Source organism: Canis lupus, chromosome 5, assembly GCF_003254725.2.
Source record: "Canis lupus dingo isolate Sandy chromosome 5, ASM325472v2, whole genome shotgun sequence".
NCBI classification, from domain to species: domain Eukaryota; kingdom Metazoa; phylum Chordata; class Mammalia; order Carnivora; family Canidae; genus Canis; species Canis lupus.
Window position 1 is genome coordinate 25734137 of NC_064247.1, and position 18345 is coordinate 25752481.

An 18345-nucleotide genomic window follows, 5' to 3' on the forward strand; every position below is an offset into this window, starting at 1 on the left:
GGAAAAAAGAGACAAACAATTAAAAGACCATGAAGATAGATTAAGGGAAATAAACGACAGCCTGAGGAAGAAAAACCTACGTTTAATTGGTGTTCCCGAGGGTGCCGAAAGGGACAGAGGGCCAGAATATGTATTTGAACAAATTCTAGCTGAAAACTTTCCTAATCTGGGAAGGGAAACAGGCATTCAGATCCAGGAAATAGAGAGATCCCCCCCTAAAATCAATAAAAACCGTTTAACACCTCGACATTTAATAGTGAAGCTTGCAAATTCCAAAGATAAAGAGAAGATCCTTAAAGCAGCAAGAGACAAGAAATCCCTGACTTTTATGGGGAGGAGTATTAGGGTAACAGCAGACCTCTCCACAGAGACCTGGCAGGCCAGAAAGGGCTGGCAGGATATATTCAGGGTCCTAAATGAGAAGAACATGCAACCAAGAATACTTTATCCAGCAAGGCTCTCATTCAAAATGGAAGGAGAGATAAAGAGCTTCCAAGACAGGCAGCAACTAAAAGAATATGTGACCTTCAAACCAGCTCTGCAAGAAATTTTAAGGGGGACTCTTAAAATTCCCCTTTAAGAAGAAGTTCAGTGGAACAGTCCACAAAAACAAGGACTGAATAGTTATCATGATGACACTAAATTCATATCTCTCAATAGTAACTCTGAATGTGAACGGGCTAAATGACCCCATCAAAAGGCGCAGGGTTTCAGACTGGATAAAAAAGCAGGACCCATCTATTTGCTGTCTACACGAGACTCATTTTAGACAGAAGGACACCTACAGCCTGAAAATAAAAGGTTGGAGAACCATTTACCATTCGAATGGTCCTCAAAAGAAAGCAGGGGTAGCCATCCTTAGATCAGATAAACTAAAATTTACCACAAAGACTGTAGTGAGAGATGAAGAGGGACACTATATCATACTTAAAGGATCTTTTCAACAAGAGGACTTAACAGTCCTCAATATATATGCCCCGAATGTGGGAGCTGCCAATATATAAATCAATTATTAACCAAAGTGAAGAAATACTTAGATACTAATACACTTATACTTGGTGACTTCAATCTAGCTCTTTCTATACTCGATAGGTCTTCTAAGCACAACATCTCCAAAGAAATGAGAGCTTTAAATGATACACTGGACCAGATGGATTTCACAGATATCTACAGAACTTTACATCCAAACTCAACTGAATACACATTCTTCTCAAGTGCACATGGAACTTTCTCCAGAATAGACCACATATTGGGTCACAAATCGTATCTGAACCGATACCAAAAGATTGGGATCGTCCCCTGCATATTCTCAGACCATAATGCCTTGAAATTAGAACTAAATCACAACAAGAAGTTTGGAAGGACCTCAAACACGTGGAGGTTAAGGACCATCCTGCTAAAAGATGAAAGGGTCAACCAGGAAATTAAGGAAGAATTAAAAAGATTCATGGAAACTAATGAGAATGAAGATACAACCGTTCAAAATCTTTGGGATGCAGCAAAAGCAGTCCTAAGGGGGAAGTACATCACAATACAAGCATCCATGCAAAAACTGGAAAGAACTCAAATACAAAAGCTGACTTTACACATAAAGGAGCTAGAGAAAAAACAGCAAATAGATCCTACACCCAGGAGAAGAAGGGAGTTAATAAAGATTCGAGCAGAACTCAACGAAATCGAGACCAGAAGAACTGTGGAACAGATCAACAGAACCAGGAGTTGGTTCTTTGAAAGAATTAATAAGATAGATAAACCATTAGCCAACCTTATTAAAAAGAAGAGAGAGAAGACTCAAATTAATAAAATCATGAATGAGAAAGGAGAGATCACTACCAACGCCAAGGAAATACAAACAATTTTAAAAACATATTATGAACAGCTATACGCCAATAAATTAGGCAATCTAGGAGAAATGGACGCATTCCTGGATAGCCACAAACTACCAAAACTGGAACAGGAAGAAATAGAAAACCTTAACAGGCCAATAACCAGGGAGGAAATTGAAGCAGTCATCAAAAAGCTCCCAAGACACAAGAGTCCAGGGCCAGATGGCTTCCCAGGGGAATTTTATCAAACGTTTAAAGAAGAAACCATACCTATTCTCCTAAAGCTGTTTGGAAAGATAGAAATAGATGGAGTACTTCCAAATTCGTTCTATGAGGCCAGCATCACCTTAATTCCAAAACCAGACAAAGACCCCACCAAAAAGGAGAATTACAGACCAATATCCCTGATGAACATGGATGCAAAAATTCTCAACAAGATACTGGCCAATAGGATCCAACAGTACATTAAGAAAATTATTCACCATGACCAAGTAGGATTTATCCCTGGGACACAAGGCTGGTTCAACACCCGTAAAACAATCAATGTGATTCATCATATCAGCAAGAGAAAAACCAAGAACCATGTGATCCTCACATTAGATGCAGAGAAAGCATTTGACAAAATACAGCATCCATTCCTGATCAAAACTCTTCAGAGTGTAGGGATAGAGGGAACATTCCTCGACATCTTAAAAGCCATCTATGAAAAGCCCACAGCAAATATCATTCTCAATGGGGAAGCACTGGGAGCCTTTCCCCTAAGATCAGGAACAAGACAGGGATGTCCACTCTCACCACTGCTATTCAACATAGTACTAGAAGTCCTAGCCTCAGCAATCAGACAACAAAAAGACATTAAAGGCATTCAAATTGGCAAAGAAGAAGTCAAACTCTCCCTCTTCGCCAATGACATGATACTCTAAATAGAAAACCCAAAAGTCTCCACCCCAAGATTGCTAGAACTCATACAGCAATTTGGTAGCGTGGCAGGATACAAAATCAATGCCCAGAAATCAGTGGCGTTTCTATACACTAACAATGAGACTGAAGAAAGAGAAATTAAGGAGTCAATCCCATTTACAATTGCACCCAAAAGCAGAAGATACCTAGGAATAAACCTCACCAAAGAGGTAAAGGATCTATACCCTCAAAACTATAGAACACTTCTGAAAGAAATTGAGGAAGACACAAAGAGATGGAAAAATATTCCATGCTCATGGATTGGCAGAATTAATATTGTGAAAATGTCAATGTTACCCAGGGCAATATACACGTTTAATGCAATCCCTATCAAAATACCATGGGCTTTCTTCAGAGAGTTAGAACAAATTATTTTAAGATTTGTGTGGAATCAGAAAAGACCCCGAATAGCCAGGGGAATTTTAAAAAAGAAAACCATAGCTGGGGGCATCACAATGCCAGATTTCAGGTTGTACTACAAAGCTGTGGTCATCAAGACAGTGTGGTACTGGCACAAAAACAGACACATAGATCAATGGAACAGAATAGAGAACCCAGAAGTGGACCCTGAACTCTATGGTCAACTAATATTCGATAAAGGAGGAAAGACTATCCATTGGAAGAAAGACAGTCTCTTCAACAAATGGTGCTGGGAAAATTGGACATCCACATGCAGAAGAATGAAACTAGACCACTTTCTTGCACCATACACAAAGATAAACTCAAAATGGATGAAAGATCTAAATGTGAGACAAGAGTCCATCAAAATCCTAGAGAAGAACACAAGCAACACCCTTTTTGAACTCGGCCACAGTAGCTTCTGGCAAGATACATCCACGAAGGCAAAAGAAACAAAAGCAAAAATGAACTATTGGGACTTCATCAAGATAAGAAGCTTTTGCACAGCAAAGGATACCTCAACAAAACTAAAAGACAACCTACAGAATGGGAGAAGATATTTGCAAATGACATATCGGATAAAGGGCTAGTTTCCAAGATCTATAAAGAACTTGTTAAACTCAACACCAAAGAAACAAACAATCCAATCATGAAATGGGCAAAAGACATGAACAGAAATCTCACAGAGGAAGACATAGACATGGCCAACATGCATATGAGAAAATGCTCTGCATCACTTGCCATCAGGGAAATACAAATCAAAACCACAATGAGATACCACCTCACACCAGTGAGAATGGGGCAAATTAACAAGGCAGGAAACAACAAATGTTGGAGAGGATGCAGAGAAAAGGGAACCCTCTTACACTGTTGGTGGGAATGTGAACTGGTGCAGCCACTCTGGAAAACTGTGTGGAGGTTCCTCAAACAGTTAAAAATATACCTGCCCTACGACCCAGCAATTGCACTGTTGGGGATTTACCCCAAAGATACAAATGCAATGAAACGCCGGGACACCTGCACCCCGATGTTTCTAGCAGCAATGTCCACAATAGCCAAACTGTGGAAGGAGCCTCGGTGTCCATCGAAAGATGAATGGATAAAGAAGATGTGGTTTATGTATACAATGGAATATTACTCAGCTATTAGAAATGACAAATACCCACCATTTGCTTCAACGTGGATGGAACTGGAGGGTATTATGCTGAGTGAAGTAAGTCAATCGGAGAAGGACAAACATTATATGTTCTCATTCATTTGGGGAATATAAATAATAGTGAAAGGGAATATAAGGGAAGGGGGAAGAAATGTGTGGGAAATATCAGAAATGGAGACAGAACGTAAAGACTGCTAACTCTGGGAAACGAACTAGGGGTGGTAGAAGGGGAGGAGGGCGGGGGGTGGGAGTGAATGGGTGACGGGCACTGGGGGTTATTCTGTATGTTAGTAAATTGAACACCAATAAAAAATAAATTAAAAGAAAAAAAAACCCACGTTGGGGTCCAAGTCCCTACTCCGCTGTGTCAGGTATACTTGGACCCAAGCTCGAGCTTGTAAATAAACCTTCATGTGTTTGCATCGTGTTGGCTCCTTGGTGGTTTCTCGGATTCGCGATCTTGAGCACAACACTGTGCCTCTCTCTCTCTCTCTTGTCTCTCATGAATAGATAAATAACATCTGAAAGAAAAAGAAAGAAAGAAAGAAAGAAAGAAAGAAAGAAAGAAAGAAAGAAAGAAAGAAAGAAAGAAAAGAAAATGGCAGAAGCAGGCATCCTGTCTTGTTCCTGACCTTAGAGGAAAAGCTTTCATTTCACTCTTTCACCATTGGGTATGTTGTTAGATGAGTACCAACAGAAAACAGAAAACACATAAATAAATGTAACAAAATATTTATCAGATATCAATGAAAAATTTCATAACATTGCTAAGAGAAATTAGAGGAGATCTAAATAAATGTAGCATGATTAGCAAGATCATAGATTGGAAAAGATTTAAAAGCTCCATTTCAACTCTACATTAAAAGAAAATCTTAAAAAATATGAGCTCTAGTTAATGATATGTATACTGAAGTGTTTAGGAGTTGTTCTGTAATATCTGAAGTTTACTTTGAAATGCATGGAGAGTAAGATGGATTGATAAAGGATAGGTATATGGATAGACAAATTGTGGAGGCTGAGAAAATTAAGGCCATTCCACTTTAAGTTCAGTGTTAGCACAAGTACAGCCATCCCAGGCCCCTGTGAATAAAAGCTAAAATTTACATTCCTTCAGTTACAGGGAAAAAAAACAGCTTACAGCTTATTGTCCTAGAAAGCCCCATATTAGAATAAGAACGGAGCCCAAGCCAAGGGCTGGTAGCCCCTATTAGAATGAGAACAGAGCTCAAAAAAAAAAAAAAAAAAAAAAAAAAGAATGAGAACAGAGCTCAATGCCCTTGAAGGCCCCATAGCAAAATGTAAACAGAACTTGAGGAATTGCTCCAGCCCTTCTGGAGGTCCCGGAGACCAGCCCTTAAAACTAAGCTAAAACCCACCTCGGGGTCCAAGTCCTTGCTCCGCTGTGTTGGTGTACTTAGACCCAAGCTCGAGCTTGTAAATAAACCCTCGTGTGTTTGCATCAGTGTCGGCTCCTTGGTGGTTTCTCGGATTCCCGATCTTAGGCGCAACACAAATGATATAATGAATGCTGTTAAATGGTAATGATAGAGTCTATGTGGCAGGTCTAGAGGAATTTACTGTAAAATTCATTCAACATTGCTATATATTTTAAAGATTTCATAATATTATGTAAGTATAAATATATAAATGACTTTATGCTTGCATATGCATAGAATACCTTCGGAAACATATCTGAGAAGCCAGTATAACTGGCTTGTGGTTGTCTCCTAGAGGTGTACTATATTGCTAAACACCAGAGTGGAACAGAGAGGCTTTCTTTTAATTGTATGCCTTCCTGTACTTCTAAATATATACCATATGCACGTATGATATATATCAATTGGAAGAAGGGATGTCTCTAAGACCTCTCCACACCAACACATAATCAGTAAATCACTATTTTCTTACTCTATGCTATCTTTATGATGCACAACATTATGATGAAGAGAACAAAGGCAAGAGAAATGTAGATAAAGTTAAATTTCCTTACAGTTTGCAGCCCATTGATAAACACCTAAGACATGCAGAGTGTTACGTTCATCAAGGAACTTATAGCTGCCCTAATGTCAATGCTTTGCTAGATACTAAAATCAATCCTAGCTTGACAATAGCCAGATCCCCAGCACAACTTTTTCTGCCCACAGGTCCTGTCCCTGCACTATAATAAAAAGCACCTTTTTACACTGGAAAATATCTCCAGAATTCTTTCTGACTGTTGAGCTCAATGATCCTGCATCATTGATGTACAATGTACATCATTGTACATACAGGGAATTGCATCTTCTGTCATTGGGACTTTGAGCACCGGTACAAACTTGGTGAGTTACTCTTTCTCTCTTTACTTTCATTTCAGGGGCTTTTCAAGGAGTGCAGTCTTATTGGAACACTTTCATGTCAATTGCTCAGGATACAGACCTCTACTCTGTGGTTGCTCTATGGGATGGAAGAAAAGCCTGAGTTTTGGCTGGAAGTTTGTACCTTGGCCAAATGGGAATAAGACCCAGAAATTGAGGCTCCCTTTTTATTTCTATTCTTCTAAAAAGCTGTCTTTCTTGGGCATGTAGTAGCCCCTCATATCACTAGGAAGTTTTCAATCTTAAGACTGTAGGATTTCCTTCTCATTGGCCTCATGTGATCCGCTCTACACACCTGGTCTAGCCACTTCTGGTCAACAGACCTCCACATGGAGCAGGCCCAAACTGAGTTAGGGACAAACAGGGCTAGGCAGGGCTAGGTAGGGGGCCATGGAAGCAGGCTCACAACATTACTAAAAATGCTGAGGTGTAAGGAAACCAGAGATAAATGAACAAGCTAGACCACCCAGCCCTAAGGTGTGGGTGGGGAGGGTGTCTCATTATTACTTCTACTGGCAACCAACAAAGAATAACCAGACCCTGGTTATCATGAGTCCTTACTCAACGGTGATATCAGGTGATATCAATGGAGATGTTAAAAGGATTTAGATTCCCTGATTAGGCTTCCAATGAAAGACCAACCCTACAAGCCCTCAGTGGCAACTCTGTTGGGACCCCTCTCACTTCTGAGAGCTTTCTCTGTATCTTTATTTAATAATAAACTTCTGTCCCTTTACTCACTCTCCTTTGTTTGTGAGATTCATTCTTTGATTCCATGAGACAAGAACCTAGCTCTCCCATATCAAAACCAGTACCCAATTAATTAAAACCCAATCAGGGACCATTTCGTAGGGATATCGCTATAAAGACCACACATTTTGGAATATCATTTAGGCCACGGTGGATTTCCATTTTCACTATTTCCATTCTATTATTTACATTTTGCTATTCTATGTCAATGACCCCTACTGACTACTTAGATTGTCACATTCCTCCTAAAAATTCTTAGCATCTCCATGGGTTAAAACAACAGGCAGTCTCTTTTGGTCTATTGGCATCTACTATGTCCCAGGAAGAATAATAGAAAAGCAAAGGAGCATCAACACCTTTTCAGGAGGACAGGTAGGTGTTCATAATGACTTTTTGAGGGACACTTCTGATTGTTTTGAACACTGGGGACCCTTGACATTATCCTGAGTGATATGTGACCCATGAATCTGGGGGGATTATAATAATAGACTTTTCTTCTCCAGTCCCCAAGGAGTCTGCCTTGGGGTGTCTCTTAACCCACTGGAGCCAATTTGGATTACAAGATAAAAAGAAAAAAAAAACAAAACAAAAAACTCATCTTCTACAATGACACATGGCCTCAGTACTCCTTAGGAGCTGAGGAAAGATAGCCCATTAGTGGGTTCTTAAACTTCAGTACTATTTCTGCCATGATCCTGTACATGCTTCCCTCTTCTTCCTGAATTACCTGTCCCATCTTTGTTTCTTCTCAAGATCTGAAATATATCTTAAGAGAAGTAGATGAATGTGGCCTGACTCTTATATGGGAGATTTTTCTCCCTCATTCATTTCTCGGGTTAATAGCTATGATAATTGGAGCCAATTGTCTGGTTAATCTACCTTGGGATGAGGACTTTAAGGAATATTCCCAAGCAGCTGCCAAAACTTCTTTTGTTTAGGGGAGGTTGCCTCTCTTCTCTTGCCTGACATGGACTGCCTATTTTCACTTTTTGCTGGTGGAAGGAAAACAGATATTTGTTCATCTAAGCTGATGAGCCTTAGGACTGAGAATCCTCTTTCTCTGCCCTCAAGGCTCTTATCTCTTCCACCCTTGCTGGCACCACCTCACCTCTTTGGCTGTGGATTAGGGTACAAAAACACATCCACCATGGACATGGCTTGCATAACCTGCTCCTACATCATCCTCAATGCCTCTTGTACCACCGGTTCTGCTTCTTTTACCCTTGCTATCAAGGAGCAAATAGCTCCCAAACTGTTGGGCCATCTCCTTATGAGGTTCAAAGTGGATCACCTCCCTAATCCAGGAACACCTTCCTGTACTTAAACCACCTACTTCAGATTTTCCCACAGGTGTCCAGGTAAAAATTGACAGTGGGGAACAAATTGAGTAACTTTTAAATTTTTTTTGGTAAAGATTTATTTATTCCAGAGAGAGAGAGCAAGAACAAGTGGAAGGGAGGGTGGTACTGACAGAGGGGGAAACAGCAGAGGAAGAGGTAGAGAGAGAAAATCTTAAGCAGATTCCACACTGAACAAGGAGCCTGATGTGGGGCTTGATCCTAAGACTCCAAGATCATGACCTGAGCCAAAACCAATAGATATGCTTTTAGAATTATCAGCATTAAGTATAAAATGTTCAATCTACCAAGATTTACTGAAGGTCAAAAAAGTTTTCATGGGTGATTGTTAAAAAAAACAAGTAGGTTGAATAAATAAAAAGCTTCTTGGTTCAAAATATTTGGTAACATGGGCAGCCCGGGTGGCTCAGCGGTTTAGCGCCTGCCTTCAGCCCAGGGCCTGATCCTGGAGACCTTGGATGGAGTCCCACATCGGGCTCCCTGCATGGAGCCTACTTCTCCCTCTGCCTATGTCTCTGTCACTCTATCTATGTCTCTCATGAATAAATAAATAAAAATCTTTTAAAAAATCGCAGATGGAGATTAAAAAAATATTTGGTAACATAAAACTTTAAACTTCTGCTTAGCTAGATAATAAACTGAATTGAATTTATTGGATACTAAGTCTTTTCCAAATAAGATAAAGTACTGAAGCATTGATTACTGAATAGAGGTTTGTGCTTCTGGCTTCTTATTGCAGAGAAACTGAAGATCCTTGGGTCTGTTGGTAAACATGCTTTGTGCTTTATTATAAGATTGTACTATGGAATATATTATGAAATACATTTATAAATCTCAGAATTAGAGAATTCTGGTATAATAGTTCACAATTGGTTATCACTTAATTTTCACTGGAGACTGAGGCTTCTGAGAGTAAAAGTTCTGATAAATATAGCTCAGAATACTGGGAACAATGGGGGAAGCAAAAAATAGAAAAATAGGAGCTATAGGAGAAAGATACAAGGAATGAGAATATATTTTGTTGAAGGAAGAAGAAAGTAATTTTTCCCTAAAATGAGACTGGTTATTTAGGGAGAAAAAGCTTAGGACAAAATCTGAATGAAAAAAAAAAAGAAAGTTGTAGAAGGTTTGTGAAGGGAAATCTTTGCACAAGAATTTTATATATGATCAGGACTAAGGTTGAAATGAATGGACTTTCAAAGTGCACTGGTATAAGACTGAAATTCTGCTTTTCTCTCCATTAAAAACAAAGTTTTCTTGAATTGTTGGTTTGTTCTTGATAAAGAAAAAAAGCAGGGTAGCCCCAGTGGCTCAGCGGTTTGGCACCGCCTTCAGCACAGGCGTGATCCTGGAGTCCCAGGATGAAGTCCCACATTGGGCTCCCTGCATGGAGCCTGCTTCTGCCTCTGCCTGTGTCTCTGCCTCTCTCTGTGTGTGTCTCCATGAATAAATAAATAAATAAAATATTTTTAAAAAATTAAAAAAGCAGATTCCTCATCTGCTCAGAAAACCAAAGTTTCTATGTTTTGTCTTTCTCAAGTCTTTGTTTACTTAATAAAGTCAAAACTTCCTCAATATTAAAGAAGCGAAGTTCTACCAACACCTATACAACTCCCTGTAGAATCCCTTATTGCTATCTTGGTTAAATATAAGTCTTAATTTTATAATTATCTGTAATCCTATTTAAGGCAAGAGCTTTAAAATATTGAGTTGTTTTTTTTTTAAAGATTTTCTTTATTTATTAATGAGAGACACAGAGAGAGGCAGAAACATAGGTAGAGAGAGAAGCAGGATCCTCACAGGGTGCCCCATGTGGGACTCGATCCCTGGACCCAGGATCACACCCTGAGCCAAAGGCAGATGCTCAACCACTGAGCCACCCAGATGTCCCTTTTCTGAGGGTTTTAACAAATTTCACAAGATCTGAATTGTAAATGAAATCTTTTTGACTTTGGTATGTTAAGGTACTTGGGAAGCACTGTCAAATAAATAATAATAAACCTTAGGTTGTATTATTTAGATAAATGCTATAACTGTTCCAGAAATGACATGAAATTCCTGACATTTTAATATATTCTGGTATAAGATCTTCACTTGATATTTTGATTAGTGAAATGTTATGTGTCACCGAAACAAGCAGATTTCCTTGTCAGCTATATTATAATGAACTCTCATATCAGAACTTTAACCATGTCCATTCTTGAATCTTTTGTCATTTATAGTTATTATTCTTATTCTCTTGCAAAATGTGTTTCATCTTCAAGGAGATTCATGGAAATGACTTTTGACAAATACAGGTTTTTGATATCTTTAATACCATAAAACTAAAATGGCTAAGAATTTCCAGAACTAATGGAAAAATCTGCATTCAAACTGAACCAGAAATAGTAACATGATACTAAATGAAATGAAGAAGATGACTATACTTTTTATTACTCTTGTTTGAAACGTTACTGGTTCTCTAATGTTTGTTCTTCAAGATTAAGGAAACTTTCTCTTAAGGTATCCATGATATATAAAAACTTGATAAAATATTCCTTTCTGAACAAATTGAAGCATCTAACTTTTCCCCCTACCTGGTCCCTCTGAAACTCAGAAACTCTCAGTGAGTATTCTTTCATCCATGGCAATTACAATTATTTGCTTAAGTTTAATGAGAATCTGTTCTCCTTATAACAGGACACCATTGGAAATACTGGTTATATTACCAAGGCTTTGACTGGGATGTCATATTTGAGAGAGACATGCATAGACTCAGATATAACCAGATGGCTTTAAGGAACTAACTTTATGGAGCCATAAAGTCCCTTGGAAGTGTTGGTGTGATACCTGCTTACAGAGTTCCTAGAAGCCTTCCCAGGTGAGTAGAGAATGTTACCTCCTGTCAGGTGCAGGAAACTCAGGATATTTGGGGCACTCAAGAATAGGAATTTTCTCAAATTTCAAATCTCCAGGCAATGCAGGCAAGTCTAATGACAAGTATTTGGTTTAGCTTCCAGCCTCAAGAAGCAGTTGTAGTGCTCAAGATTGCAAATCCGAGAAACCAACAAGGGGCCGACACTGATGCAAGCGCAGGAGGGTTTATTAGCAACCTCGAGCTTGGGTCCAAGTATACCCCACACAGCGGAGCAGGGCCTTGGACACTGAGGTGGGTTACAGCTGGGTTTTTATGGGCTGGTCTAGGGGGATTTCCAGAAGGGGTGGAGGAATTTCTTAAGCTCTGTGCTCATTCTGATATGGGGCTTTCAAGGGCGTTCAGCGGTTTTTCCTGTTGCTTATCTAGGAGCCAAGGGTGGGGAACATTTTCTGAATTTCTTGGGTCCCACATGATTAAAAGGGGGCACCTGGGGCAGCCCTGGTGGTTCAGTGGTTTAGTGCCAAGGGCCTGATCCTGGAGACCCGGGACTGAGTCCCACATCGAGCTTCCTGCATGACCTGCTTCTCCCTCTGCCTGTGTCTCTGCCTCTCTCTCTCTCTCTCTCTCTCTCTCTGTGTCTCTCATGAATAAATAAATAAAATATTTTTAAAAGGAGGGGTCACCTGTGTGGCTCAGTGGTTGAGCATCTGGCTTTGGCTCAGGTCATGATCCCGGGATCCTGGGATTGAGTCCTGCATCGACCTCCCTGCAGGCAGCCTGCTTCTCCCTCTGCCTATGTCTCTTCCTTTTTCTCTGTGTCTCTCATGAATAAATAAATAAAATCTTAAAAAAAAAAAAAAGAGGCAATTAAAAATTCAATTTAGAAAAAAAAAATTCAATCTAGAGATTCCTTATAAAAGTTCCACCAAAGCAGATTTTAAAAGATCTGTATGATCAATTGACATTCTTGCTGAGCTTATGTAAAGTTAAGCTCAAGGCCAAGTTATCTAAAAGGAGACTTGTTTTACAAACAAATTAGTCTTGATTTGGCTATCTTTTAAAAAAATGAGGATGACTATATAGAGAGAAAATGTTTCAATAACACATCTTTGTGGATATTAGATTTTAATTTATTATAAACTGGACTAAATTATGAATTCTTCTGGTTTCTACAAATATCTAGCTATGGGTCTCCAAACTAAGGTTTCCACTCTTCTTCTAGTCTCTTAACTTGATGTCATTAAAAACTAAAACTGCTGTTTTTCTGGAAGCCCTAAACAATGATGCTGGACAACTTGAGGTTGGCTTCAGAGAAAGCCAAAGATTGGCAAAGTCAATCTTTGCACCTGTCGCTCTATGGGCCATTTTAAAGGATCACCAAAGACATTTGAATTACAAACCAGGAAAACCCATCTGATTCACACTGCCTGTTCTCATTCTATCTGAAGATGGTTCAAGCCTGACATCTAAAAATCTCAGTGGCAGCGCTGGAGACTTGGACATTGAGTTTGTCATTTGCTCCAACCATTAACTTAAATTTTCCCTTTGTTTCCATAGAAGTTCCTCATAATTACCTGATTTCCTGCTAAACAAAACAGAGTCCATATGATGGCTAACACCACCTGCTACACAATTAAGGCCTTAAGTGACTTTCAAATAGCATTACATTATCAAACACTGAAATAACACAAATGAGTAAAGCAGTTCTATAAAACTGAATGGCCTTAAAAGTCTTGACAGCAACATGAGGAGGAACATGAGCCATTATTAAAATAGAATGTTGTATATATTCCAGATTATCACAAAAATGTAACAGGACTGCCAGCAGATATGGATTGGTGTTTTAAACGATCTCTCTCTACTTTAGTGATTTGCTAAACTCCTGGACTGGAGGTGGGTTTTGGACAACTATCAGGTCTTTTTATTGGGCCTCTTTTTATCATAGTAATCCTAATCTTATTTTGTTGCATTTTCTGATGTTTCTTTGCCTGATGCTGAGACTCCTACACTGCTATAACTTCCAGCTGATAGATGATGCTTTCTGCTCAAGGAGGTTCATGTATGTTGCCTGCCTTGGCTTTGGCTGTCTCTCCCTTTGGTAACTCTGATATATAGAATTCCCCACCTGACCAATGTTAACCCATAGGTAGAGACATCACTATGATGAGGGAGCAGAAGGTGAGCTGATGACAAAACACAAGCTGACATCCTGCAAACCCCTCCCCCTACTCCTGGATGGGATATGTGTGACATTCCTCCAGGAAGTTCTGAACCATCTTAATGTTAATGCCTTGCTAGAGGGAAAAACAGCCTTAACTTGACAATGGCAAGGTCTCAGCATCCTTAGGTTCTCTTTAATATAAGAAAATCTTCTTAAAACCTCCCTGTTCCTTACCTACCCCAACTCCCAAGTCTATAATTAGCCACCCCTCACAACCCTGGGACAGCAGCTCTTCCTGCCCACAGGTCCTGTCCCTGTGCTTTAATAAACCACCATTTTGCACCAAAGACCTCTCAAGACCTCCTTCCAGTCCTTGGCTCTGGACCCCACCCCACCAAACCTGCCAATATTCCAAAACTACATCACCTGTGCCCCTGTGCAGCAGGGAGAAGCTTTAGGAGATAAGACCTTCCACCACCAGCAACCTTAAAGATTTAAGGGTCAAAATTGCTCAGGGGGGGAAATGAGGAGGAGTACAAAGGCAAGAGAAATGTAGATAAAATTAGATTATCTTACAATTTGCAGTCCATTGATAAATACCTGAGATGTGCTGAGTGTGATATTCCTCAAGGGACTCACAACGGCCTTAATGTCAATGCTTTGCTAGAAACTGAAATCAATCTTAGCTTGACAATAGTCAGACCTCCAGGATCCTGCAAAGGTTCTTTAACCTATGGAAATCACTTTAGAGATTTCAGTTACCTCTGCTCCACCCACCTGCCCCCAACTTAAAAATACAGAATCAGTTGCACCTCACGATCCCAGTGCAGCTCTTCCTGCCCCCAGGGTCCTGTCCCAGTGCTATAATAAAAAACACATTCTTGCACCATAAAATGTCTCAAGAATTCTTTCTTGATCATTGCTCTCAATGACCCCGCATTAGTTCTATTATATATTTATGGTCAGTATGTTTACTGTCTGGTGTTCACAGTAGAATGGAAACTCTGTGATGGCAGAGACTTTTTCTCCCTCAGTACTGTATCATCAATCCCCAGCACAATGCAGGGATGTTCTTGATACAAACAAACAAACAAACAAACAAAACCAACAACAACAAAACCTGACCAACTGCTGTTTTCAAGAGAGCAGAGAGGGAAAAATATTTACTTATTCCATGGCCAGGCCTGGGCAAGAAAGCCAAAGGGTACTGGTCCATGGATGGCTGTTAAAACAGGAGAGAGGGCGATGGGGAAGGAACATGAGAGAAAACCAAACACAGATGGCTTTACCATCTCTGAAATTGGGACTCCATTTTTATTTCCTTTTGGCGCTGATGTGTCTGAATCAGGGCACATACTGGGTGTAGCCTAGGATCCCAAATATTCCACGGAGGGGTTTGGAATTTTTTTTTTTCTCCCTCTGAATTCATTCTACTATGGATGCTGATGGTCACATATAAACTTTTTAGGCTGCCACAGAAGCTACACTTTAAATCTGAACAATAGAGGGTCTTCCCCTAGGAAGCCTGTCTTGGCACTCATCTGAAATAGTCAAATCCTTTCTCTCTTTCTCAATATAGTACATTTCCTAAGTGCCACGTCCCAGTTAAATAAGGACCAAATTCTGAGTTCTCTCTGCTTCCTATTTTCAGCCTTTTCAGCTCCATGCAACCCTCGGATTCTGGGATTACCTGAAGCAGCTGCACAACCCACAGGGTGGGAAGACTCTTGCTCTCTTGCCAGCTAAACTTGAGAACAAAGTTTTGATTTCTTTGACAATCTGGATCTATTTTTAGAGATATTAGGATGACTCACCTCTCCTGACATTTGTTTCTATAAAAACTAACTTTAAAATGTCACACTTCTAACTCTGTACAAAGAGCAAGAGAAAAGCTGCAAAAGCAATTGAACCAGAAGAGGCCTCCACTTGAGAGTTGCTTTCATCCTGCCTTGTGTGCCTTCCTTCTCATTCCCTCCTGAGATTGATGCCCCTCTCCTGACCACCCCCATGGAGCTGTAGCCTGCAGGTGTGTTGTTTGTGTCAGTGACCCAGACCATGGACCTCTAGGAGCTGTGAAACAGTTATAGAAGCCAAAATAAAATGAGCCCATGCTGGCATCGCTGCCTCTGAATGTGAATTATGAAAATATTATCAACGGAGTATACATACAGTTCACAGAAATATTAAAAGATAATTGTTTGAAGCATATACAACAACACAGAAAATTGTTCCTGATAGAATATTCAGTACATTGCACCTCCTTTTATTTCATTTAAACCTCTCAGGGGAAGTTGACAGACTTGGAGCAAAGAGGATAACAAAGAATAGGAGGGAATTGATATGTACATCATGAAAGATTTCCATATTAAGTGGGAAAGAAAAAGGCAGACTCCAAAATGAATAGATAAAATGGGGAAAGAGAAATGGACAAAAATGCAATCATACTTCCAAATGCAAAGTTCATTGTGAAGCTGGACTTACAAAGATTTTCTTTTCTCTGGCAAAAATTTCTAATTTCCATGTGTTACTTTAAAAATGAAAAAAAAAAAAGTATAACAAACTTGAAAGAATGCTCCTTTAATAAGGTTCTCTAAATGAATACATATGTGTATGTTTAAAGTGCATTTACTTTTAATGTTTGTGAATTCCTGGATTAGTTACATTAAAGGATTTGAGGTGTCCAAGAATCAAATGGTACAAACAAAAATCTACTCTGGCTTTCATGTGCCAAAGAGCTATTACAGGAGCAAGCTGGCAGGACAGGAGAATGGGTTCTGGCTAGGAGACAGAGGCAATAAAAGTCTGAAACTGCTGAGAAAGGTCTCATATATCCAAATTAACTAGCAAGTAAGAGGAATAACTCAGCTGGAGTTCTAACCTGGGGATACTGACCCTACAAAGCACCAAATAGATCTGAAATATTTACTGAGCACTTATCATATGCTAAATATCCATATCTAGGTTCCATAAGGAAAACACAAAGATATACCAAGATGTGCCATTTTTAAGGTATTACACAATCTGGAAATTCTACAGATAGCCACTCTTCAAGGATTTTTTTTTTTAAGATTTTATTTATTCATGAGAGACACACAGAGAGAGGCAGAGACACAGGCAGAGGGAGAAGCAGGCTCCATGCAGGGAGCCCATGTGGGACTGGATCCCAGGACCCTGGGATCACACCCTGGGCCAAAGTCAGACAGACTCTCTACCCCTAAGCCACCTTCAAGGATTAAAAGATGTGAGGCCATTGTACATGCAAAGGAATTTCAGGTAAGGGACAACTGGAGGAAATTTTAAAAACCCTAGATCACAGGGGGACTTTTCCTGAATCTTGAGTGATAGGAAAATATTGAGGTTCAGGAGAAAATGGTCAAGAAAAAATTCTTGAGATGTCTTTGGTGCACAAAGGTGGTTTTATTAAAGAACAGGGACAGGACCTATACACAGAAAGAGCTGCATTGGGGTTGTACGGAGTGGCTGCTTATATATTCTCAAGTTGGCAGGGGGTTAGGGAGAGCATAAATCTCTCTCTCTCCCTCTCTCTTTTTAAAGATTTTGCTTATTTGAGAGTGAGTGAGGGAGAGCACAGAGGGAGAGGGAGAAGCCCACTCACTGCTGAGCTGAGTCCAATGTGAGACTTGATCTCAGGACTCTGAGATCATGACCTAAGCCCAAGACAAATGCTTAACCATCTGAGCCACCCCAGTGCCCCTTTATTTTTTTTTGGAGGTGGAGAGCATACGTCTCTAAATAATTTGGAAGCAAGGTTTCCAGGACCTTGAGGGGCTAGCTGTTGTCAGGAAAAGATCATTTATTATTATTGTTCAATAAAAAACCTGAGTCATGAGACCCTGCAGATATATATCAGTAGGCCATATGCTTGGAGGATGATTGCTAATATATAGCTTTGGAAGTAGAGATAAAGGAAGTTTCCAAAGGAAATTTTATATGTTAAAGAAGATTTACAAGGTTCTGGAGGGCAGGCTAATGTTAAGCTAAGGCTGCCATCTGCCCTTAGCAAAGTATTAACATTGAGGCAGTTGATTTCCTACAGGAAGGTCACTCTGCCTGTTTCAAGGATTTGTCAATGGGCTGTAAGTTGTAAGGAAATTTAATCTTTTTTCTTTTGCTTTTGTTCTTTATATCATTGAGGACAAGTGAAAGAAGGAATAGTTTTAGAAGTGGGAAGATCAGTCTGCCTTGTGATAATATGATGCTTTGAGATAAGCTGCAATTCAGTGTATTTAGTTTCCAAAGACATTCACAAATTCTCAATAAATATGATATTATAAATGAGTGAATGAATAAGTGAATGAGTAAACACTAAGTACATCGTGAAGTGCACTGTGTGTATTTGAAGAAGGTGGTGGGGCTTGAAAACTTCTGTGCACTCTGCCTCTGACACTTATCAGGGTCAAGCCATGAGTATTAAAGTTTATGACTCTTACACTGAGGATCAAGGTTTTCTCCAATCCTTGTTTTCTAGCATCTGATTCAAAGGTCTTTTTTCAGATTCCCCCT

At 39.7% G+C, this 18345-nt stretch overlaps 1 protein-coding gene across 1 annotated transcript in view; it reads left to right on the forward strand.

Annotated features, from left to right (window-relative positions):
- GUCY1A2 (guanylate cyclase 1 soluble subunit alpha 2) overlaps positions 1-11929 on the forward strand; it is a 429807-nt gene extending 417878 nt beyond the window's left edge. Inside the window, exons 9-10 of the transcript XR_004815602.2 lie at positions 11483-11663; positions 11796-11929. The gene's annotated coding sequence lies outside the window, so the exon portion shown is untranslated. The remainder of the gene's footprint in view (positions 1-11482; positions 11664-11795) is intronic.
- The last annotated feature ends 6416 nt before the right edge of the window (positions 11930-18345 follow it).